Raw genomic sequence first — 25044 nt, forward strand, 5'->3', positions numbered from 1 at the left:
TTGAGACCCTTTACCGGATTTCAATACAGTGAAAGAATAACGCTAGTGTGAAAGTACCCTTAATTGGTCTACTTTGTAAACATCTTGTGTTGTGTCAATAATTATGGAAAATAAATTGGAGGCTTTAATTTCACTCGCAATGCCTTCTTCGACTTTTTTTGCAAGGATATCTATTATTTCAATTTGTATTTTGGGGCTTAGGTATTTAGCTGTCCCCTGAGGTAACTGGAGTAGCTCCTTCAAAAAATGGTCATATTCTGCGAGAAGCTCTACAATTGAGAGAAAGTTGCCATTATTACTCTCTCCTATTTTTTCTATATGACCACGGAAAGCTGGATTAGACATTGCCATGGTTAGGGTCACATTGGTTATTCTATGAAGGACTTGTCACCAAAAGTTTTTCTCTTTTAAAATTTGTTTTTCAGTCTCCTCATCTATTGTTTTTTTTTTCTTTTCTTCCTCCATTGATCATATACAATACAAGCGTCCATGTGAGCTTGGGAAGCTTCATGAATTTGTATTTTGGCTGAAAGTCTTTGCCATTTTTGGATTCCTTTAGCCCATGCTGGTTCAAAGCCTCATTTTTTACCATCACCAAATAAGACTGCCGGTATTCAGGGAAACATGGGAAGGGGGAAAACACCTTTAATCACCTCTGGCCCCTTTACCCAACCTTGACCCATAACAAAACACAGACAACTGTATCATTTTATTGCTGGATGGTGATCGGCCACAGCTTCTTTATTAAAGCGGCAAACATAAATAAAACAAAATGTCAGAGCAGTATGCCAAACGCTGGACTCCCAGCGGGCAAGTTAAACCGTAATCATCAGAGCGGTATGCCCACCGCTGGACTCCCAGCAGGCAAGTTAAACCGTAATCATCAGAGCAGTATGCCCCCAGCTGGACTCCCAGCGGGCAAGCACGCCATCTGCTCCCACCATATCTCCGCTGTACTCAAATGCCGCCACGGAGGAGAACCGTTCTCCAAACGGGGCTCCGACCACCACCCAGCGGAACAGGGTCTATTTAAAAACCTTCTTACAAAAACCTTCACTTATAAGGCAAAGTAGATACCAATCAGCCATAGCAGCAACTCATAGCCGGAAAAGGAAAACTAACTAGCGTACAAAACGCAAAACATGTATCATCAAAACCAATGCCAATCAGAAAACCGGTTAATGAAAATGGGGAATAGAAACACATGAGGAGAACATAGCCCAACCCCCATTTAAAATACTAGTCAAACCACCCTGAAGGACAGTGTAAAGTTCTGGTGCCCCGTAAACAAGCAGGCATACCGGAGCTAGAGAGGGTTCAGAAGAAAGCAACACAACTCCCATAAATCTACCCCAGGACTGAGCCACGAACAGAGGAAATCTCCTGCGTCCGGAGAAAGAAGGTTAGAGAGGTCGTTGATCCAGCTGTAACCACTGCACTATATACCCTTAATCTATACCTTTGTAATGTATCCCTAACGCATTTGTATTGTATCCCTAACGCATTCCCAAATACAGCCCAGAAACAACCCACTTGGGAGATTATCACCAACCTCCCAAAAATGACCGGAATAAACATACGTAAGAACCATGAGGTACAAAGATACGGAATAGGCCAGGGAATTATCCCAGCTGGGTCTCCAGCATCATCGTGCCCCTGGCACAACTCTATACCAACCACCTGGAATCCCGGATCCCGTTCCAAAAACTTCCACCTCTCGACAACCAAAAACGCCCACCGGGCCGTGGTCCTCTCTCCGAAACCACGGAAGATATCCGAAAGGCCAACCAGCAAACCGCCGAACGCCACGACCTGAAAGAAAAAACAATTAGCCCGAGCAGAACACATGGAGGATCGATCATATAACAAGCCATAGAATACCTCTATTCCATACAAATGACATTTTACAAATGTTATTCTTATCTTTTAATTATGTATTGGATTAGTTACATATTCCAATTTTATTTATTCATTTATTTTTCCATTCTTTTGGTGAAATGCAAAAACACAGGGGAAAAACCATGATGAGGAAAAGGAATTGAAGGCCCATCATAGTAAAGTCCTAACCGAATACCCAACTAACCGCCGAATCGAAACCGGGCGGAAGAGGAGGTACACACCACTTAGATTCACTGGACCATAATGTATAGGCGGGCACTAAGCCCAATAGAACCATTATCCCATACAAAACCTGGGATAAAACCCCAAACGCAGTACGGCCTGGAATGAAGAGACAAACACTTTAATGAAATATAAATAAGCCAAAACAGAAGGCTGAAGGAGACAAAACATAACTTGCCAAAGAAAATACTCACTTATTACAGCCGCATCGCCTACCGTACAATGAAATGATGCATGAAAATTATATTTTGGAGGGTCAAATGACGGCCTGAAGGCATAAGAGGACCAATCATCGTGTCTGATCCACTCCAAAACTGATAAGAACGGGGATTGAAAGGCTGCAGGTTAAAATGAAATTACATGAATTGTGCAAGCATCTTTTTAAAGCTCTATCCTGAGTGACAAATGAACGGACCCGGATGTCCGCTACCGTCTAAACTTCCGAAATACCTGAGACATGGATCCTAAAATATGCACCCAAATAGAGGCAGCGGAGCACGTACAAACTTTTTTTTTTTTTTTTATAACCGCTGCGCCAATACCACCGAGCCGAACAACCCAGCAGCGCTAGGGTAAGGCCTCTTGTGCCAAACACATCGCGGGTATACCCCTTGGATTCGTCCCTACTGAAACCCACCTAACTGCGACTCTTGTAACACTGGACATGAGCAAATGAAATATAAACAAGAAAAATTTGTGAGGGAGTCCGAACTCACAGCTATTGTATCATAGCCCAGGGGTTTGGGAAAAGTAAATATACAAAGTTATCTCTATTACCGAATGTTTCTGCCAGGATTCAAACTAAACCTAGAATACTAGAAACAAGTAAGGCAACCACTACAAAAAAAATATCTATTCATGTTCCTTTTCCCTTTTTTTTTTTTTTGGTAAAAGTTTGTGACGGGATTTGAACTCACTGCATCGTAGATCAGTACTTTAACCATTTTTTTTTTTTTTTAAATCTATTTTATTGCTGACTATGATGAATAAAAACCCGCAATATATGATAGTATTGAAAGCACAAATAGAACGTATTAATGATTATCATCACTTTTTATTTTTATTAAATACACACAGCATAGTGCCAAAGGTAGGAGCCCAACAGGAAGTACTACTTTACACAGGAAAGAACCCGAATGTAACACTACCCATACTTTACAATTTTATTATATTATTACGGAATATGAGAAAATAACCCCGGCATATTATGTCCTTACTTGTATATATATAACATACTCTATTTTATATATATACACATGATTACTATTCTTTTTTTTTTTTTTAATACTTACATATAATATACTCAAAGAGGGTCACTATACCAATAGCTAAATCTGTAACTCGCTACTGCAAAATAAAACCCTTTGATTATTTTTTGCTTTTTTTTTTTTTTTGAGATAAAAGTTTCCCCTGGGACTTGAACTCACAACCTTACAAATCAGAATCAAGGCAATTACCCACACAGCTATGAAAGCTGTATATTTGGTGAACTTACGTGAAAACCAAGTAAACATTGTTTTTTTTATATATATATATATATATATATTTTTTTTTTTTGGTGCACGCATCCAAGAGTGCCATAATTACTATATCACTATACAAGAAATTTCCCCAGCCCCAGTGCATTGGTACTCACCAGGCGTAGCGTAATCAGGGACGGCGCCACTGAAGTAGCAGGTACAGGAACTGCAACCCAAGGGGCCACTACAGTGACCAGGCTGAATGGATGGTAGGCACCTGCCTCTTACGGTTTTGATTGCAACATCAGACCAGACTCCTCAGACGCACCCGACATACCATCAAAAGACGATGGTGAGCGCCGCCTGGAGGAACTGGGGCGCCTACTTCCACCAGAAGCGGCGACTGGCCCGGCTCTTGCGGGACCCACTTTGGCCTTGCCGTCTGGCACCTGCGAGAAGGAGGAAAAAACACAAAGCCACCCCTGCTCCAAGAACGGGAGGGGGGGGGGGCAGATGAAAACAGGAAAAAACTGAGACCCATAGTGCCCCATGGTTAGGAGGGGACGGATTAATAAATAAGGCGCCAGTAATCCGCTGTACGGGCAATATTATATGTGAGGCACAGTAGGTGGCAGCAGGGGCTTATATGCATTTTACATGGAAAGTGCGGGGAGAGAAGCTGCACAGTAAAAACCCAAAGAAATACAATAAGAGGGTGGTGCTAGGGCCACAGTGGTGCTGGAGCTGGTCCCTGGTGCCCGGGAAGGGGGGGGGGGGACACATAAAATCAGCATGAACACTGGACCCCATGGGTACTGCTAGTAGGAGGGAAAAAGGAAGGGGGGGTGCGGTAGGGGAAGCTCTGTCGCTGGGGTGAAAAACTTTTAACATGCCCACACCACTGAATATAATTGCTAGACACACAGGTGCCATGTAGGGGCTATAAGGGAAAAAAGCAGGGGCACGGTGCGACGCTGCAAGTTCCTGAGGGCCATTCAATAGAGGGACGCAGGTAAGATAAGGGGTTGTAATGGAGAGGGGGGGGAGGGGACTGCAGTGCGGATCGCAGGTCCATCTCTCAGGCGGTGAGGCTGCTCGCATGGTGCGGCAGCTCCTGACCTGTAAATGGAGCGGAGAGCGTGGAGGGGGAGGGAGGCGGGGGGGGGGGGGTGAGAGTTACCGCCGACCCTGTTGCTTAAGTGCCGGGGCTGCCCGCATGAAGCGGCAGCTCCCGGCCAGTTCTGTAAATAGGAGCAGGGGGAGGGAAGGGTGCCAGGGAAAGCCGGAACACTCAAAATGAGCCAGCAAACCCTCACCCTCCACATACATACTCGCCAGGAGGACCACGAGGCCGCAAATCCCGCGGAAGCTTGGAGTGGACAGAGCAGGGAGGGAGACATACCTCTCCAATTTCTGCTTCCACTTGCAAGAGGAAGTGCTGGAACAGGGGGAGGGGTATATGTACCTTCAGGATTCCTGCACCGCCCCCATCCAGTCTAAGGAGGTTCCACCAGTGAATTAACCCCTTAACGGCCGTCCTAATCCAACACTACTTAAACCTTACATGACGGGGCCAGCTCCCAGAATGTCCTGAAGGGGGGGAATGGGGGGAGGAGGACCATCAGTCCCTAAGCACCCTCCCTATACAGTCGGGCACTTGCCACCAGCATGGCTCGCAATAAGCAATGTTTAGCTTAGGAGAGTAGCATAACCACATGACTGGAATCTTATGGCCTGCTTCTGTAATTCTGTCATAGTACTTCTCAGAGAAACACCTGTTATGGTTATCTCTGGGAAATGGCCCTTTAGGTCTGCAGGGGCCATTATCAAGAATACATTTTTTTATGTTGGGGTCTGTTATTGTAATGGGAAAAATGCCCCATATCTGTATCATAAAGTACATTTCTCCAAGTAAAGTATGTTCTATACAGACAGTGCCAGTGTCTTCACTTTCTAAAGTTACAGATAGCTATATGAAAGTAGATCCTTGTTAAAGAGAACCCTTCACAGGTTTGTTTGTGTACCTTTACATGCGGAGTACCCTCCACTGATGCTGCCAGATTTGTATTTTATTTTTTTAAATGGCAGGGTCCTTAAAGGGTTAAAGACCCTTTGCCTGCCCTGCTGTGATCCCCTAAAGTTTTGGTGACCAATATGTTACTACTGAGAGGTCCAATGGCAGTGGACTGCGTCATAGCTGGGGAGAAGGAGACACCCGCTGAGAAATGCTGGCATCTTTTTCTCCCTGTACCGATGCTTGGTATTAACATATTGGGCGCCAAAACTTTGGGGGATCACAGCTGAGCTGGGCAGACGAGGGATCTTTCAAGAAAAGAAAAATTCTGGCAGCATCAGCGGAGGGTACTCCACATGTAAAGGTACTCAGTTAAAATGTGAAAAACTCTCTCTCACCGTATAGATTTCATTTTTGCCCCCTCTGTATATATATATTCCATTTTGCCCCCTGTATATATATATATCAATTTTGCCCCCTCTTTATATATAATCCATTTTGCCCCCTCTGTATATATTCAATTTTGCCCCCTCTGTATATATATCCATGTTGTCACCTCTGTGTATATATTTCATTTTTTGCCCCCTCTGTATATATATAATCAATTTTGCCCCCTCTGTATATATATCCATTTTGCCCCCTCTGTGTATATATTTCATTTTTTGCCCCCTCTGTATATATTTCATGATTTTGCCCCTGGGCCCCTCAGTATGAAGAAAGTGCTGTGCCCCGCCCTCATATGGCTGGAGCGGTCCCCCCTTTCAGAATTCAGACGGTGAGCTGTCGTGTCGGCCATTAAGTTTATGAAGTGTGGCATGCCACTGTGCCGCACTGCCGCCACTGCCAGGTGCCCCCCGTGAGTATGGAGCCGGCGGTGTTCACACATTACACATACAAAAAAACTACTTTCCTAATCTGCTCCGGTCCGGATTTCAGTTGACGCCATCCGGCGTGCGCTGCGTCATCGCGTCAACCTGCGAGACCCGGCGCTAAGGTCACGGTTCTCGCAGGATCATCACAGCAAGAAGTGTCTGGTGGCGCAGCACCAGAGAGGATATGGGTGGGGGTGGGTAAGGTTAGGTAACTAACTGCGCAGTGCTGCGCCGCCGACCAGGCACAGAGGCTCCGACTGGCCATTAAAAGCACCTGCGGGGTTGCAGGCCCCCTCCACCGGTCGCTACGCCACTGCTGGTGGCAGTTAAAGTATGGAACTGAGCATGTGCGTCCAGATCAGCAAGTGCTAACAGCAGGTGGTGCAAGATTTCATTTAAAGGGCATCTGTCAGCAGTTCTGTTCCTATGACACTGGCTGACCTGTTACATGTGCGCTTGGCAGCTGAAGGCATCTGTGTTGGTCCCATGTTCATATGTGCCCGCATTGCGCCAAACATGTGAACATATGGAGATATTCGCGCCCGCCATATTCTTTTACATTGTGAAGAACTTTGACCCATGACACATCCATCAGGTGGTACAGGACAGCCAATGGAGACGTTTCAGCCCATGGACATACCCCCTACCTTATAAATAAACCCGATCTGTCCGCCATTTTACATTCAGTGTTTTGCCAGTGTAGGGAGAGGTTGCTGTGTGGAGCAGGGACAGGCTGTTAGGGACCCAAACGCTAGCTAATAAGGCCACAAAAGTCCTTTTAAGCACTAGTATAGGTGTGCTATCGATAGGTGTGATACACAGAGGGGTGTGATATACTTATAATATACTTTTATAATGAGTCAAAAACATAGATTTATATAGTGATCACCAGGAAGTCAGGGGCCTAGGGGCTAGGGGCTTACTAGGGCATTTGTTTTATAGGGTAAGGTTCCGGAAGGGTTCGCTCTTATCAGGGCGGGTGGTCTGTGGTTAGGCTATCAGGGCCAGAATAGCACCCCCTGTAGGGCAATATCAGGGACAGTTCTTTGCCCACCCTGTCCTTCAATACCACATCATCATCTAGCACAGGGATAGATGTTTTTTGCGTTCCCTCCGGGATTCATGGATGTGCACTGGAATCCCCCCCGGATTGTGGTAGGACATATGGTTTCTGATTTGGTGTTGCCGAGCACCTGATTTAGTGCCGCCGAGCACTTGTTATTGCCTAAGGCCTCTTTCACACTTGCATTGTCCGGATCCGGCGTGCACTCCATTTGCCGGAGGTGCCCGCCGGATCCGGAAAAACGCAAGTGAACTGAAAGCATTTGAAGAAAGATCCGTCTTCAAAATGCGTTCAGTGTTACTATGGCAGCCAGGACGCTATTAAAGTCCTGGCTGCCATAGTTGTAGTGGGGAGCGGGGGAGCAGTATACTTACAGTCCGTGCGGCTCTTGGGGCGCTCCAGAATGACGTCAGAGCGCCCCATGCGCATGGATGACGTGTCCATGTGATCACGTCATCCATGCACATGGGGCGCCCTGACGTCACTCTGGAGCGCCCGGGGAGCCGCACGGACGGTAAGTATACTGCTCCCCCGCTCCCCACTACACTTTACCATGGCTGCCAGGACTTTAGCTTCCCGGCAGCCATGGTAACCATTCAGAAAAAGCTAAACGTCAGATCCGGCAATGCGCCGAAACGACGTTAGCTTAAGGCCGGATCCGGATTAATGCCTTCCAATGGGCATTAATTCCGGATCCGGCCTTGCGGCAAGTGTTCAGGATTTTTGGCCGGAGCAAAAAGCGCAGCATGCTGCATTATTTTCTCCGGCCAAAAAACGTTCCGTTCCGGAACTGAAGACATCCTGATGCATCCTGAACGGATTTCTCCCCATTCAGAATGCATTAGGATAAAACTGATCAGGATTCTTCCGGCATAGAGCCCCGACGACGGAACTCTATGCCGGAAGACAAGAACGCAGGTGTGAAAGAGCCCTAACACATCTATGCTTTTTGATTAACTTTAATAATTTAAGTAATTTTCGTTTTGAGGGATATATTTTCCATTCACACGTCCGCAAAATGGGTCCGCATCCGTTCCGCAATTTTGTGGAACGGGTGCAGACCCATTCATTTTCAATGGGGCCGGAATGTGCTGTCCGAATCCGCATTTGCGGATCTGCACTTCCGCATCCGTCCTTCCGTTTCCGCAAAAAAATAGAACATGTCCTATTCTTGTCCGCAATTGCAGACAAGATTAGACATTTTCTATAATAGTGCCGGCGATGTGCGGTCCGCAAATTGCGGAATGCACATTGCTGATGTCCGTGTTTTGCGGATCCGCAAAACACTTACGGACGTGTGAATGGATCCTCATAGTAACATTATTAAAGGTTACGTTTTATCTTTATGTATATTCTAATGGATTGCCTTCCTTGTACAATGTTATAATATACTTTCCATGTTAGACAGTATATTATAGTGCATTTGTATTGTGCGGCAGTTGTGTGCGGTTCTGCTGCGATACTGCAGGTATATAGAGGGACAAGCGTTATTGGGACAAATAATTTCTACTGGTGTGATATACCAGTCCCCCCAAAAAAAACAGATGGAAGCGGGGTGTTATATACCAATATACTTTCTTTATAGTGCATTTGGATACTGTACAGTGCATTTGCGCATGCGCGTATGCGAAAATTATATTGCCGATATTTCGCATTGAATTTTTTTTTATGGAGATCGCAAATGTTGTGGGACTATTTGTACACTTCTAGTAATTATTTATTGGCTGCAAATATGAGCTGAAGGTTTTTCAGGTCCGCCTGCCATTAAAATGAATGGGACTCGCCGCGATCTTGTGGTTCGCGAACATTTGATCGCGTTCGCGAACCGTCCCGGCAGATGTTCATCCATCACTAATGGGGCCCTGTTTGACTTCTATGGGAGAGTTTCCTAGGCATGCCCTGTGACCTTTGCAGAGGTCATTGTACAAGGAAAGAATAGATAAGATTTGACAATCACCTATTGCGAATGGTGGATCCTGTCTTATCTATACACAGAGGTGATATCATTACAGGCAGGCTTAGAATGACAGATAAGCAGATAACTGCAGTAAAGTGATCTGTACAGACCAAGAAGTGGTGCCTATTATTAGTCTTAGTGGCCAGTGTGAAAACGGCAGGATTTTATGGTTTTGGTTTAAAATTTACATATTGACATGGAAAATAAAAAATTGCATCATCAAAAATTCTTTAAAAATATGCGATTTAAACAATAGGTCATTTTCTGGTGACACGTTCCCTTGAAGGTTGGATCTATGAGGACATCTCCGCATTTACCCCAGCCCCCATGCTTTTCACGCTGGCACCTACCCATTGGGGGAATCACTTATTTTCTGGCCTTGCAGCAATTTCTTCTTAGATAATCTGTGTTGATGTGAGATAAATGGAACAGACGTAAAGGTCCTAAATGCTGATGAACCTGGAAGCCTCCGCGTCTGAACTGTTTAATAGAGTTACATAGGTTTCGCTTGCAGTTGCAAATTAAATAAATGCTGACTAAATTGCAGAGAGAAGCAAATTGTCTCTTCTCTTCAAGTGGGGTCTGGAATGTCAGCGAGCTGCCCTGGTGCAGCCGGCATTATGCTGAATTACCACGCTCCTAGTATTTAAAAGCAATTCAGAAATCAATTAAAAGGATAGGATGAAATCCCTGCTGTATGCACAGGAGTCTGCTCGACTCCTTCTCTCCTACAGATTTCTCTAAGATGGCTTCTGCTAATGTAAAAGCGGCAGAGAGGCGATGAGAGATCCCGGCCTTTCTAATGGGGAGGCCTCAATCACAGTGATGATCACCACAGGATACCCCTTCATGTGCTTACAGCTTAGAATGGTACCTCGCTAAACCTAATCGCCACTTTATATATTTGTTTTAAATGGTAATCGTGCGGTTTTGGTGATGGCGTAATGAATCCACCATTTATACATGAATATAAGGTGATTCAATAAGGTGTACAGCAGCAATCCATTCATATGACAGGTGATGATCTATCTATCTAATAAGGGCTCATGCACACGACCGTATGGCTTTTTCAGTGTTTTGCGGTCCATTTTTTTTACGGATCCGTTGTTCCGTTTTTTTGTTTTAGTTGTGTTTCCGTTTCCTTTCTGTTTTTCCGTAGGTAAGTACTATAATGACCCAAATAAGGAACACCCTGATAGGACATAGTATTAAAGCAAAATGTATTGTGTATAGAAGCTATTGTTTAAAGAAAATAAATAAGGCACAATAATTTTGAATGAAAAATGGGGAATCAATTCCCTATGCAGGAGATAAAATATATTATATGCTGAGGGTTCAAAAAAGGTAAAGGGGAGGTGATGACCACTGTCAATGGCCAAGATCCTCCCGCTGTAGTTATATAGGGCTAAATGTGGGGATTGGGTAGAGTGGCAAGGTCACTCCTACCTATGGTCTCATATCTGGCGGCACAGGTTCGTGTCATCCCATACGGGGCCAAATACTTTATCCCAACACAGCCAAAATATAATAATTATACGCTCCCCCGATCAGGGTGACGCTGTGACATTGAGCCCACCAAGAAAGCAAATATCAGGAATATTGTTATGACAAGTATTCTAATCCAAAACTCATGTGCCTTAGTGATGGTCCAGAAGGTGTTCCAATACAGGTTTATAGAAAGTCAAATAAGTAGACAAAAAATGTAGATCATAGATGAATATCCAAAACTGGAACCCGCAAGATGTAGTGGTGGTGATGGGACAAAGGTAATGTATTTCTGTATTACGTACCTTTGTCCCATCAACACCACTACATCTTGCGTATTCCAGTTTTGGGCTGAAATGTTGCGACTAGGGAAATAAACGGGTCTAACACCCTTCACTGAACCGGAGTGCTGCCTAATCATTAGCTTTTTTGGATATCTATCTATCTATCTATCTATCTATCTATCTATCCAGGGCCGGCTCCATGTTCATGTGGGCCCTTGGGCGATAAAGTCTTAGTGGCCCCCCCCTTACACACTGATAACTCTCTGAGTACAGATAATATAGTATATGTCCCCTGCAGTCCTATGTAACAGCACAGATAACACAGTGATGGCTATCTGAGTACAGAAAATGTTAGTGTTACCTGCAGTCCTATGTAAAACCACAGATAACACTAATGTTGATAATGTGTTAGTGTTACCTGCAGTCCTATGTAAAACCACAGATAACACTAGTGCTGATAATGTGTTAGTGTTACCTGCAGTCCTATGTAAAACCACAGATAACACTAATGCTGATAATGTGTTAGTGTTACCTGCAGCCCTATGTAAAACCACAGATAACACTAGTGCTGATAATGTGTTAGTGTTACCTGCAGTCCTATGTAAAACCACAGATAACACTAGTGTAGATCATGTGGTAGTGTTACCTACGTCCTTAGTGTGCCTCTCCCATGGACTCCATGCTGGCGGCGCTGCCTCCTCTTTCATCTTCTTCTTCTTGCCCCGCACAGAACGTCCTGATGCAGCTGCGTCAAGACATAGGAACACTGTGGGCATGGTGATGGTGACACACACAGGGACAGACACACACACAGGGACAGACACACACACAAGCACAGAGACAGGGACAGACACACATACACAGAGACACACAAACACTGGGATGGTCAAATACACACACAGTGACAGACACACACACACACACAGTGACAGACACACACACATTGACAGACACACATACACAGGGACAGACACACACACTGGGATGGTCAAATACACACAGGGACATACACACAGGGACAGACACACAGAGACACACACACACAGGGACAGAGACACACAAATGGACAGACACCTGTGCGATGGTGAGATCGTCAACCAACTTCTATCTAATATGTGTGGCCACCTTTAGGGGACATTAAAAGGGAATTCCACCTTTAGTTATGCTCCAACCTTCTAATATGACTCCCACTGATTCCCAGTACTGAGGGCACATGGACTGGGGTTTAAAAGGGAATTATCAACATGTACCAGAAGGTGGTCTAAACTGTAACCCATTAGGCACTGGCAATGCCTCTAAAACACACACATGGACAGACACACACACACAGGGACAGACGCACACACACACACACACACACAGTCACCACGCTCCAGCCTGGCTCCTCTCTGTACAGGAGCACAGCTCTCTGCTCCTCCCCTCTGGTCACATGGGCGGATGACATCAGGAAGGTCCTTTAGCCTAGTAGAAAACTCCATCTACCCTGTTCTGAGTCCTGGGGCCGCCCATCCCAGCAGTGCACTCCCCTAAAAATTGTCTGCATTGCTGGGGTAAGCTGCCCTAGAATTCAGAACAGGCAGTTTAATGAAGACCAGGACACAGCTGCAGGAGTGAGTGGGCACAGTGGGCCCCCCAGCAGCAGTGGGCCCCGACACTTGTCCGGGTGTGTCAGTTGCCTATCCCGGCCCTGTATCTATCTATCCTACCCCAGGGGATCTACCATTTCTACAACCTGTTACTGTCTCTAATGGCTAGAAAATAATGTTTGGTAATCTATGTATTTATTTCCAGGTACTTTGATACTGTGCCTTAATAACATTGGTATGTATTTTATGTATTCTATTTCATGTAATGTGCCTGGTTCTCCAGCAGGTGCCAGTGTATCTGGCAGAGAGAGAGAGATCTTTAGATAGAATGGAACTTACCATTCTATTGTCCCCCCTTTTGGGCAGAAGTGGGCTAGTCCTGCTTCCTACTAAGGGAAGGGTTGCAGGAAGCTATAGGGGAGTTGAGAGTTTGAAGGAGACGAGACATGGCGCAGTGAGGGGAACACCCCCCCCCCCTCCTATAGCAGGAGTCCTCGAGGGTAAGTAGCTCGTAGAGCACCACGACTCAATACAGGTCATAGGCTGAGTATTACAAGGGGATCCACTGCCAAAGGCACCCAGTGGCGACTCTAGGAACAATATATAGGGGGGGGGCACAAAGATACCACAGTCAAAAATGGGGGGGGGGGCAAAAACAAAATAAGTATATATAAATAAGATTACAAAATACGAGAGAATTGCGGTATGCAGGGATACATTTATAATAACAATTTACTTACAAAAGAAGCTATTCAGTCGTCTGCTGTGCCGTCCTCTGCTTGCTTCCGCGGATTCTTTCCCCTTCTTTCTGTCTCTCGTCAGTGCGCAGGCGTACTGTTATGGTGGATCTGTGGAAGACACACTGTTATGGGGGCATCTGTGGATGACACTTATTATGCCTCTCATTAGCCCTCATTATGCCTCTCATCACTCCCATATCGGCCCCTATGCCTCTCATTAGCCCCCACATCAGCCCTTATGCCTCATTAGCCCCCATTATTCCTCTTATCACCCCCATATCAGACGCCATGCCTCTCATTAGCCCCCATATCAGCCCTTATGCCTCATTAGCCCCCATTATAAGCCATTATGCCTCATTATCCCACATTATGCCTCTTATTAGCCCCCATATGCCTCATTAGCCCCCATATGCCAAATTAGCTCCCATATGCCTCATTAACCCCCAATTTAAGCCATTATGCCTCATTAGCCCACATTATGCCTCTTATTAGCCCCATATGCCTAATTAGCCCCCATTATGTCTCTAATTAGCCCCCATTATGCCTCTTATTAGCACCCATATGCCTCATTAGCCCCATATGCCTCATTAGCCCCCATATGCCTCATTAGCCCGCATATACCTCTAATAGTCTAATTAGCCCCCATTGTGTCTCTAATTAGCCCCCATGATGCCTCTCATTAGCCCCCATTATGCATCATTAGCCCCAATATGCCTCATTAGCCCCCATTATGCATCATTAGCCCCCATATGCCTCATTAGCCCCCATATGCCTCTAATTAGCCCCTATATGCCTTTAATTAGCCCCCATAAGCCTCTAATTAGCCCCCATATGCCTCCAATTAGCCCCCATTATGCCTCTCATGATTAGCCCCTATTATGCCCCCAGCAGCCACATTTTTTATAAAATAAAAAAACACCTCTCCTGCTCCTGGACGTCGCCTGCAATTTTCTCTCTCCTCAGTCGACTGTGCTCTGAACTGGCGCGCACAACGTGAGGTCACAGAGCGCCCTCACGCTGTGCGCAGCCCTGCACAGCCGACAGCTGAGGACCAGGAAGTGGTAAGTACAGAGCGTTTACCACTTCCTGGTCCTTTGGTACTAATGAGCGCTTCCATAATGGAAGCGCTCATTAGTATTCACCAGCCTGCTTTGGGAGGAATCAGCGGGGGGGCACCTGGGGGGGCAAAGAATAACATGGGGGGGAAATTGCCCCCTGTAGCGACGCCACTAAAGGCACCCCACTCAAATTTACCAGAACTCCTAAAAAGTCCATTAACCAGACGGAAGCCAGAGATTAGCACGGCAGAGAAAGAGAAAGCAAAGTATTCAAGTTTACCTGCCAGGTTACTCTTCGTCTGCTAGAGCCAAAAGAAGCATCAAGCATTGTTTGGATGACACAAGGTTATCACATGATTATTCAAGTAAAAACCGTTACATTTCACCAAGTCTGGACGCAACTTATTCCACCAACTACAACTCCTTTGATGCTATAGAGCCTGACCCCGGGGGAGCAACATCACCAAGGTAGGAGCACCGTGACACAAAACTATCAGGGCCACAACATACTACTTCTCACACTAGGACCTGATCAACCCTGGGGGCGGCGCATATCTATCTATCTATCTATCTATCTATCTATCTATCTATCTCATATCTATCTATTATAGCTACCCCACACATATCTATCTATCTTACTCATATCTATGTTTGTATCTATCATAATTAAATGCTTTATGGGCCGAACTAAATACATATTAGCATTGCCAAAGCAAGTGGGGAATAACTGGGTAGAGATCGTGAATGGGGATAGGAACACATTTTGGGTGCGAGTATGCACCCTATGGCATACCAAGCTCCTTTCAGTCTATGGCAGACACAGACATATATCCTAATATCTATCTATCTAATATCTATCTATCTTGTATAGAGCAGGCTGCTGCAGTGAGCCCGCTCCATACGCAGCACAATGACGGGGAACGCCGATCCCGCCAAAACCACATCATTTAACACCTGAGGTGCCGCGATCAACACTAATCGTGACACCTGTGAGGCAAAACAGAGGGATGCCGCCCCCTCTGCCTTCCAATTGGAGCCCCTGAAGTGAAATTTGCGGGCCTCCGATTGGTTACCATGGCAGCCTGGACGCAGCTGAAGCCTTCCATGGCTGCCATGGTAAGTTCCCTGCTGCTTTGTGCATGAGGCACTGCTCAGAATGGACAGTGTAAAAATCCTATTTACCCTAATAGATCTCTATCAGGTTAAATAGCAGAAGGTATCAAAAGATCCCAGGCTCTAGCCCCCTAAGGGGGATAATAGTTATTAAATTTTACATATAAAAATATATTAACAATAAAAAATATAAACATATCAGGTTTCACTGCATCTGAAAATGTCTGAACTAATAAACTCTTTATATGAAATTCCTGTACCCCGTAACAGAAAACAAATGAAAAAAACACAATTCACCTCTCAAAAATTGACTAACAGTGGTCAAAAAGTTGTACGGTATGTACCACAGAAATGGTACCAATAAAAACTACAGTTTTTCCTGCAAAAAACAAGCCCTCATACAGCTCTGTGGACAGAAACATAAAAAAAAATGATGGCTCTCAGAAAAGGGTGATGCAGAAGATTTTTTTTTTTTAAAGTAGTAAAACAAAAATAATTATATTTCCTGTTTTCCAATAACATACAGTACAGACCAAAAGTTTGGACACACCTTCTCATTCAAAGAGTTTTCTTTATTTTCATGACTATGAAAATTGTAGATTCACACTGAAGGCATCAAAACTATGAATTAACACATGTGAAATTATATACATAACAAACAAGTGTGAAACAACTGAAAATATGTCATATTCTAGGTTCTTCAAAAGTAGCCACCTTTTGCTTTGATTACTGCTTTGCACACTCTTGGCATGCTCTTGATGAGCTTCAAGAGGTAGTCCCCTGAAATGGTTTTCACTTCACAGGTGTGCCCTGTCAGGTTTAATAAGTGGGATTTCTTGTTTCATAAATGGGGTTGGGACCATCAGTTGTGTTGAGGAGAAGTCAGGTGGATACACAGCTGATAGTCCTACTGAATAGACTGTTAGAATTTGTATTATGGCAAGAAAAAAGCAGCTAAGTAAAGAAAAACGAGTGGCCATCATTACTTTAAGAAATGAAGGTCAGTCAGTCAGCCGAAGAATTGGGAAAACTTTGAAAGTAAGGGCTATTTGACCATGAAGGAGAGTGATGGGGTGCTGCGCCAGATGACCTGGCCTCCACAGTCACCGGACCTGAACCCAATTGAGATGGTTTGGGGTGAGCTGGACCGCAGAGTAAGGGCAAAAGGGCCAACAAGTGCTAAGCATCTCTGGGAACTCCTTCAAGACTGTTGGAAAACCATTTCAGGGGACTACCTCTTGAAGCTCATCAAGAGAAAGCCAAGAGTGTGCAAAGCAGTAATCAAAGCAAAAGGTGGCTACTTTGAAGAACCTAGAATATGACATATTTTCAGTTGTTTCACACTTGTTTGTTATGTATATAATTCCACATGTGTTGATTCATAGTTTTGATGCCTTCATAGTCATGAAAATAAAGAAAACTCTTTGAATGAGAAGGTGTGTCCAAACTTTTGGTCTGTACTGTACATGGTAAATTAAATGGTGCCATTAAAAAATGGATCTTGTCCCGCAAAAAATAAGCCCTCATATGGCTGTATGAACGGAAAATTTAGAATAGTTATGGGTATTGGAACAAGCAGAGGAAAAAAAATGAAAATGCAAAACCAAAAATGGGCCCAGTACTTAAGAGATTAATGCAAAAAAGACAGAGGTGAATGGTGAATACATGAAAGTGTAAACTGCATCACTGCTATACTTACTGTATGAGAAGTAGAAGCTCTCTGCACATATTTTTGATCAAGAATATATCAGGCCCATCTACCAGCGACAAGGTGGCTTCTAACAGACGGGACCTGCTCTAATAAAGGCCTCTACTGGGGTTTTGGCCTACAAGTTTCTGGGCAAAGTAGGATCCAGCTACAGTATGAGATACTTCTGATTAAAAGCACCAGGTAGAAGAGCGGGAGTGCAAGGTTCATAGGGGATGTCACTTCCCCTACAGATACAACACAAAGGAAATGTAAACCAGCACCTCCAAAATATATATAAAAAAGGGGCACAAGAGCACGCTACCACGCTACCTTGGCTGCAACACAATAGATATATATATCTATCTGTCTGTCTATCTAATATATCTATCTATTTATCTATCTATCTATTTATCTATCTTCTATCTATCTCTCTATCTATCTCATATCTCTCTATCAAATATCTATCTAATATCTATCTGTAATACACAACAGGAGAGCTATGTCCAGATTCAGAGGAGATTCTGACCAGAAATGGGTAGGCCATCCACAAAAAAAGCTCCGTCTGGCACAAGGTAAGTGCTCATTCAGACGGCCGTATGCTGTCCGCAAAAATGCGGATGCATTTTTTGCGGATTAGATGCTGTCCCATTCACTTCTATTGGGCCTTTTCTTCCATTGCAAGGCTCAGCAAAACAAAGGAAACATGTCCTATACTTGTCAGTGAAAATCAGGACATGGCTTCATTGAAGTCTATGGATCAGCAAAAAAATGGAATGCAATCCGTTTTTTTGCGGACATGCTCAACTGTCCGCAAAAAACGGATCCACATTTTTGCAGAGAGCATACGGCCGTATGAATGAGCCCTAAATGTCATCTTAGCCCAAAGGCCTAAGTGCAGAGTGGTGGTACTGCAATCAAATCCACATCTTGAGCCAGCAACTCCAGTGGCAAGTATATCTGAGGGGGACACTGCGAGGCTGACCATCACAAGCTACTCCAGGAGAAGCTCACTTGGTGTAAGGAAGGGCTGATTGTTTAGGGAGGTGGAAGAAATGGCCTCCAATTCACTGTTGCCTGCTCATAGTTTGCAGTATAAAGAGATTGTGTACAGGGCATTCGGAAAGTCTTCAGACCCTTCCACTTTTTTCACATTATGTTACAGCCTTTTTCTAAATTAAAAAAATAAAGAAAGAAAGAAAATCAAGTGTATCCCCATCATTCTGCACTCAATACCCTATGGCGCGAAAGTGAAAACAAAACTTTTGAAATGTTCGCAAATTTATTGAAAAGGAAAAACTAAACATGAGGAAAACTGCTAAACATTTTTAAAAAACTATCGCTCCTTATTTTTTAAATATTCAAACTAACACCAAAATAAATGATTAAAATGGATTCTCTATTTTGTGTCGGTTGACAGCTGGGAACCCGCCCCGCTTCGTTTAGATTGCAGGAGCTTTAATCCAGTTCTGTCCATGTACAATGATCTGGATGAAAGCCCAGCTCCAATTACCATACATGGATGACATTGTTATTAGGTGAAGGTGGGTAGTGGGGCTATCGATGGACAATGTGCCCATCATGACACTGATAGTCCCTAGGCAGGCCAAATAGTGAACCTTAAACTTTAAAAGGGCATCTGTCAGCAGTTCTGTACCTATGACACTGGCTGACCTGTTACATGTGCACTTGGCAGCTGAAGGCATCTGTGTTGGTCCCATGTTCATATGTGCCCGCATTGCTGAGAAAAATGATGTTTTAATATATGCAAATGAGCCTCTAGGAGCAACGGGGGCGTCGCCATTACACCTAGAGGATCTCTCTCTCTCTGCAACTGTCGCACCTTCCCATTTTGATTGACAGTACTGGGCTTTATGATGCTTTTACTGCCTGGCCCTGTCAATCAAAACGCAGAGGGTGCAGCAATTTCAGAGAGAGCAGAGCCTCTAGGTGTAAAACATCATATTTCTCAGCAATGCGGTTACATATGAACATGGGACCAACACAGATGTCTTCAGCTTCCAAGTGCACATGTAACAGGTCAGCCAGCCAGTGTTATAGGTACAAATCTGCCCTTTAAAACCTGTTAATAAAATAAAACTTAAAGGGGTTGTCCACTTTTTACTTACTGTTGACCAGTGTTTGTGAGATTATTATATGATACTTACTAATATAGTCTCTGTTGAAATTCTGCACCATTTTCTATATTTTATCAGGTATGTCCCCTTGTTTACAAAGTTTTGTTTGCTGTCCACACAGAGGACCTGTCCATAAGATGGCAGCTGATGGAGGGTCATGTGACCAGGCAAATCACATCCATGTGATGTGGCCTCCATTCAAACACACTGCACCTGTACTAAACTCCCAACCGAACAAGTGAATGTCAAGTGTATTTGAATGGAGGAGACGTCACATGAAGGTAATCTGCCTGGTCACATGACCCTCTATCAGCCGCCAACTAATGGACAGGACAGCACAAAAGACTTTGTAAACAAGAGGACATATCTAATAAAATATAGAAAATGGTGCAGAATTTCAACAGACTATATTAGTAAGTGCCATATAATGACTTAATAGGATGGAAGAATCTCCTCCGTCCGTACCACTAACCTGCCCTTCAATAAACCACACCGACACCGACTTGATTGGAGAAATTGACCGTGATGGCCGAACTTTATTATTCACATATAATAATAATAAATAATCACAACAATAATGACAATAATAATAACAACCGACACATTAACACAACCTTCAATGTTATGACCCACTGCACAGTAACAAAAGGATCCTGGAGGGCAACCCAAACCAGCGCCATCTTCCTTAACCGTCTCACCTTGTACTTCAAGCTTACCCTCGGCTGCACTCACCGACCCAAGAGCACCAACTGCTTGAAGTAACCAAGTATCTCCTCCTGTAGGCCTTTTAGCCCAGACAGGAGCCCCCATCCTCGGCATTCAGAAACCACATGAGATGCAGGCTCCAACATGTCCCGCATCTCTTAACCATTGAAACGCTCCCCCAGGATCCCCTAACAATCAGCCCCACCAGACGCCATCCACTAACCACCTAAAATAGGGTGGGAGGGTGGGAAACGCGCTTCACTATGCCAGCCACTGACTGACGCCCCACCTCCAGCCTACATATACTGCCCGCCAAACTGCACGTCCTCCCCTTCCTTCCTTAGGCCCACCCCTACCCCACAACATTAACCCCTTACTGTCCTACGGTCTTCCCCCCAAGTCAATTCGCACTACATTATGGCTGCGCCCCATTCCGTCGCTTTCATGACTTAATAGGATGGAAGAATCTCCTCCGTCCGTACCACTAACCTGCCCTTCAATAAACCACACCGACACCGACTTGATTGGAGAAATTGACCGTGATGGCCGAACTTTATTATTCACATATAATAATAATAAATAATCACAACAATAATGACAATAATAATAACAACCGACACATTAACACAACCTTCAATGTTATGACCCACTGCACAGTAACAAAAGGATCCTGGAGGGCAACCCAAACCAGCGCCATCTTCCTTAACCGTCTCACCTTGTACTTCAAGCTTACCCTCGGCCGCACTCACCGACCCAAGAGCACCAACTGCTTGAAGTAACCAAGTATCTCCTCCTGTAGGCCTTTTAGCCCAGACAAGAGCCCCCATCCTCGGCATTCAGAAACCACATGAGATGCAGGCTCCAACATGTCCCGCATCTCTTAACCATTGAATCGCTCCCCCAGGATCCCCTAACAATCAGCCACGAGAAGACCACCGGTGACACCTCACCTGTGGGCGTCCCGCCAAACCCTCAGGGCCGTCTCCAAACCCTCCTGAATGCTCAAAGCCCACATGTCAATACCGACATCATTAAGGTGCACACCATCCGCTCTCAAGAACTGAGGCGACGCCGCCTCCAATTCCCGATGGCGCACCACTATACCACCTTGCCTGCGAACAAAGCGCCCCACCTCCTTATTCAATTTCGCCCGCGCCTTATTGATCCGCTCAACCGACCTGGCGAACCTCCAACTACTTCTCGCCACCACCTCCGACCAAACCAGCAAAATCTCAGGAAAATCCGCCAGCAAACGCAACACATCCAACTTAATATCCCGGATCACATCCCGGGACCGCCGTACCCCCAAATCATTCCCGCCGACATAAAGAACCAACACGTCCGGCGGCCGATCCAACTGTACATTCAAATAGATCTCCGGCAAGACTCTCCCCCAAAGAAGCCCCCGCGAACCAATCCACCTAATCCGCATGTCCTCCGCCGAAAAACCCAACTGGCGTCCGTTCCGCCTGACGTCCGCTCGCAAGGCACCCCAATGAACATACGAATGCCCAAAAATCCAAGTCAAACAAGGAGCCGACCCTGCAACAAAACAAACACAGTTAAAAACACATCCAAGATTGTCAGATACTTTAACAACTTCCCCACCTCAGAGCCCTCACTAGCCATTCACAGCAAATGGGGCCGGATATATGACCGAAAACAATCCGACTCCCAACGTCCTATACGCCGAATGACCTCCTCACCTAGGCCCCACCTAGCCGCCTCTGTCGCGGCACCTATCCGAAAAGAATGAGAAGCGTATTCCATAGCGGGCAAACCAGCAGCCACCAAGCACTTCCTGAAAACAGCGACAAATTGGAAACGAGACAACCGCGACCCATCCTGATGAATCAACAACGTCCCCTTCCCACTCGGCCGCACCTCCAAGAAATCCTCCATACAACGCACAGGACAAAGCACAGACCCTACCAACGGCCTCAGCCATAAAACAACCCCTCTACCCTCCTGGTCCGTCTTAGACCTGCGAATGCAACACCGCAAAACACCATCCACCAAACCAACATCTTCCCATAACAAACCCCCAGTGCTCGTGCGACTCGCTGCCACCAACTCTGAGACTGCCGGTATTCAGGGAAACATGGGAAGGGGGAAAACACCTTTAATCACCTCTGGCCCCTTTACCCAACCTTGACCCATAACAAACAACACAGACAACTGTATCATTTTATTGCTGGATGGTGATCGGCCACAGCTTCTTTATTAAAGCGGCAAACCTTAATAAACCATAATATCAGAGCAGTATGCCAAACGCTGGACTCCCAGCGGGCAAGTTAAACCGTAATCATCAGAGCGGTATGCCCACCGCTGGACTCCCAGCAGGCAAGTTAAACCATAATCATCAGAGCAGTATGCCCCCAGCTGGACTCCCAGCGGGCAAGCACGCCATCTGCTCCCACCATATCTCCGCTGTACTCAAATGCCGCCAGCTGTGACTTCATAAACTCAACCAGAATTTGCAGCTCTCCAAAACCGAAATCATCGGAGCGATATCCAAACTGCTGGACTCCCAGCGAGGGATCTGAAGGAATAGAAAAAACAACACAGAATAACCAAGTATACATAACTGATCATAACCGCGCACCTCGCCCGCCTCTCAATGATAACCGCAAAAAGGGAGGGAGGGAGGGCCAATTTCTGCTTCCACTTGCAAGAGGAAGTGCTGGAACAGGGGGAGGGGTATATGTACCTTCAGGATTCCTGCACCGCCCCCATCCAGTCTAAGGAGGTTCCACCAGTGAATTAACCCCTTAACGGCCGTCCTAATCCAACACTACTTAAACCTTACATGACGGGGCCAGCTCCCAGAATGTCCTGAAGGGGGGAATGGGGGGAGGAGGACCATCAGTCCCTAAGCACCCTCCCTATACAGTCGGGCGCTTGCCAGACTGCCGGTATTCAGGGAAACATGGGAAGGGGGAAAACACCTTTAATCACCTCTGGCCCCTTTACCCAACCTTGACCCATAACAAACAACACAGACAACTGTATCATTTTATTGCTGGATGGTGATCGGCCACAGCTTCTTTATTAAAGCGGCAAACCTTAATAAACCATAATATCAGAGCAGTATGCCAAACGCTGGACTCCCAGCGGGCAAGTTAAACCGTAATCATCAGAGCGGTATGCCCACCGCTGGACTCCCAGCAGGCAAGTTAAACCATAATCATCAGAGCAGTATGCCCCCAGCTGGACTCCCAGCGGGCAAGCACACCATCTGCTCCCACCATATCTCCGCTGTACTCAAATGCTGCCACGGAGGAGAACCGTTCTCCAAACGGGGCTCCGACCACCACCCAGCGGAACAGGGTCTATTTAAAAACCTTCTTACAAAAACCTTCACTTATAAGGCAAAGTAGATACCAATCAGCCATAGCAGCAACTCATAGCCGGAAAAGGAAAACTAACTAGCGTACAAAACGCAAAACATGTATCATCAAAACCAATGCCAATCAGAAAACCGGTTAATGAAAATGGGGAATAGAAACCCATGAGGAGAACATAGCCCAACCCCCATTTAAAATACTAGTCAAACCACCCTGAAGGACAGTGTACAGTTCTGGTGCCCCGTAAACAAGCAGGCATACCGGAGCTAGAGAGGGTTCAGAAGAAAGCAACACAACTCCCATAAATCTACCCCCAGGACCGAGCCACGAACAGAGGAAATCTCCTGCGTCCGGAGAAAGAAGGTTAGAGAGGTCGTTGATCCAGCTGTAACCACTGCACTATATACCCTTAATCTATACCTTTGTAATGTATCCCTAACGCATTTGTATTGTATCCCTAACGCATTCCCAAATACAGCCCAGAAACAACCCACTTGGGAGATTATCACCAACCTCCTAAAAATGACCGGAATAAACATACGTAAGAACCATGAGGTACAAAGATACGGAATAGGCCAGGGAATTATCCCAGCTGGGTCTCCAGCATCATCGTGCCCCTGGCACAACTCTATACCAACCACCTGGAATCCCGTATCCCGTTCCAAAAACTTCCACCTCTCGACAACCGAAAACGCCCACCGGGCCGTGGTCCTCTCTCCGAACCCACGGAAGATATCCGAAAGGCCAACCAGCAAACCGCCGAACGCCACGACCTGAAAGAAAAAACAATTAGCCCGAGCAGAACACATGGAGGATCGATCATATAACAAGCCATAGAATGCCTCTATTCCATACACATGACATTTTACAAATGTTATTCTTATCTTTTAATTATGTATTGGATTAGTTACATATTCCAATTTTATTTATTCATTTATTTTGTCTTTCTTTTGGTGAAATGCAAAAACACAGGGGAAAAACCATGATGAGAAAAAGGAATTGAAGGCCCATCATAGTAAAGTCATAACCGAATACCCAACTAACCGCCGAATCGAAACCGGGCGGAAGAGGAGGTACACACCACTTAGATTCACTGGACCATAATGTATAGGCGGGCACTAAGCCCAATAGAACCATTACCCCATACAAAACCTGGGATAAAACCCCAAACGCAGTGCGGCCTGGAATGAAGAGACAAACACTTTAATGAAATATAAATAAGCCAAAACAGAAGGCTGAAGGAGACAAAACATAACTTGCCAAAGAAAATACTCACTTATTACAGCCGCATCGCCTACCGTACAATGAAATGATGCATGAAAATTATATTTTGGAGGGTCAAATGACGGCCTGAAGGCATAAGAGGACCAATCATCGTGTCTGATCCACTCCAAAACTGATAAGAACGGGGATT

This window comes from Bufo bufo, chromosome 2, assembly GCF_905171765.1.
Source record: "Bufo bufo chromosome 2, aBufBuf1.1, whole genome shotgun sequence".
Lineage (NCBI taxonomy): Eukaryota > Metazoa > Chordata > Amphibia > Anura > Bufonidae > Bufo > Bufo bufo.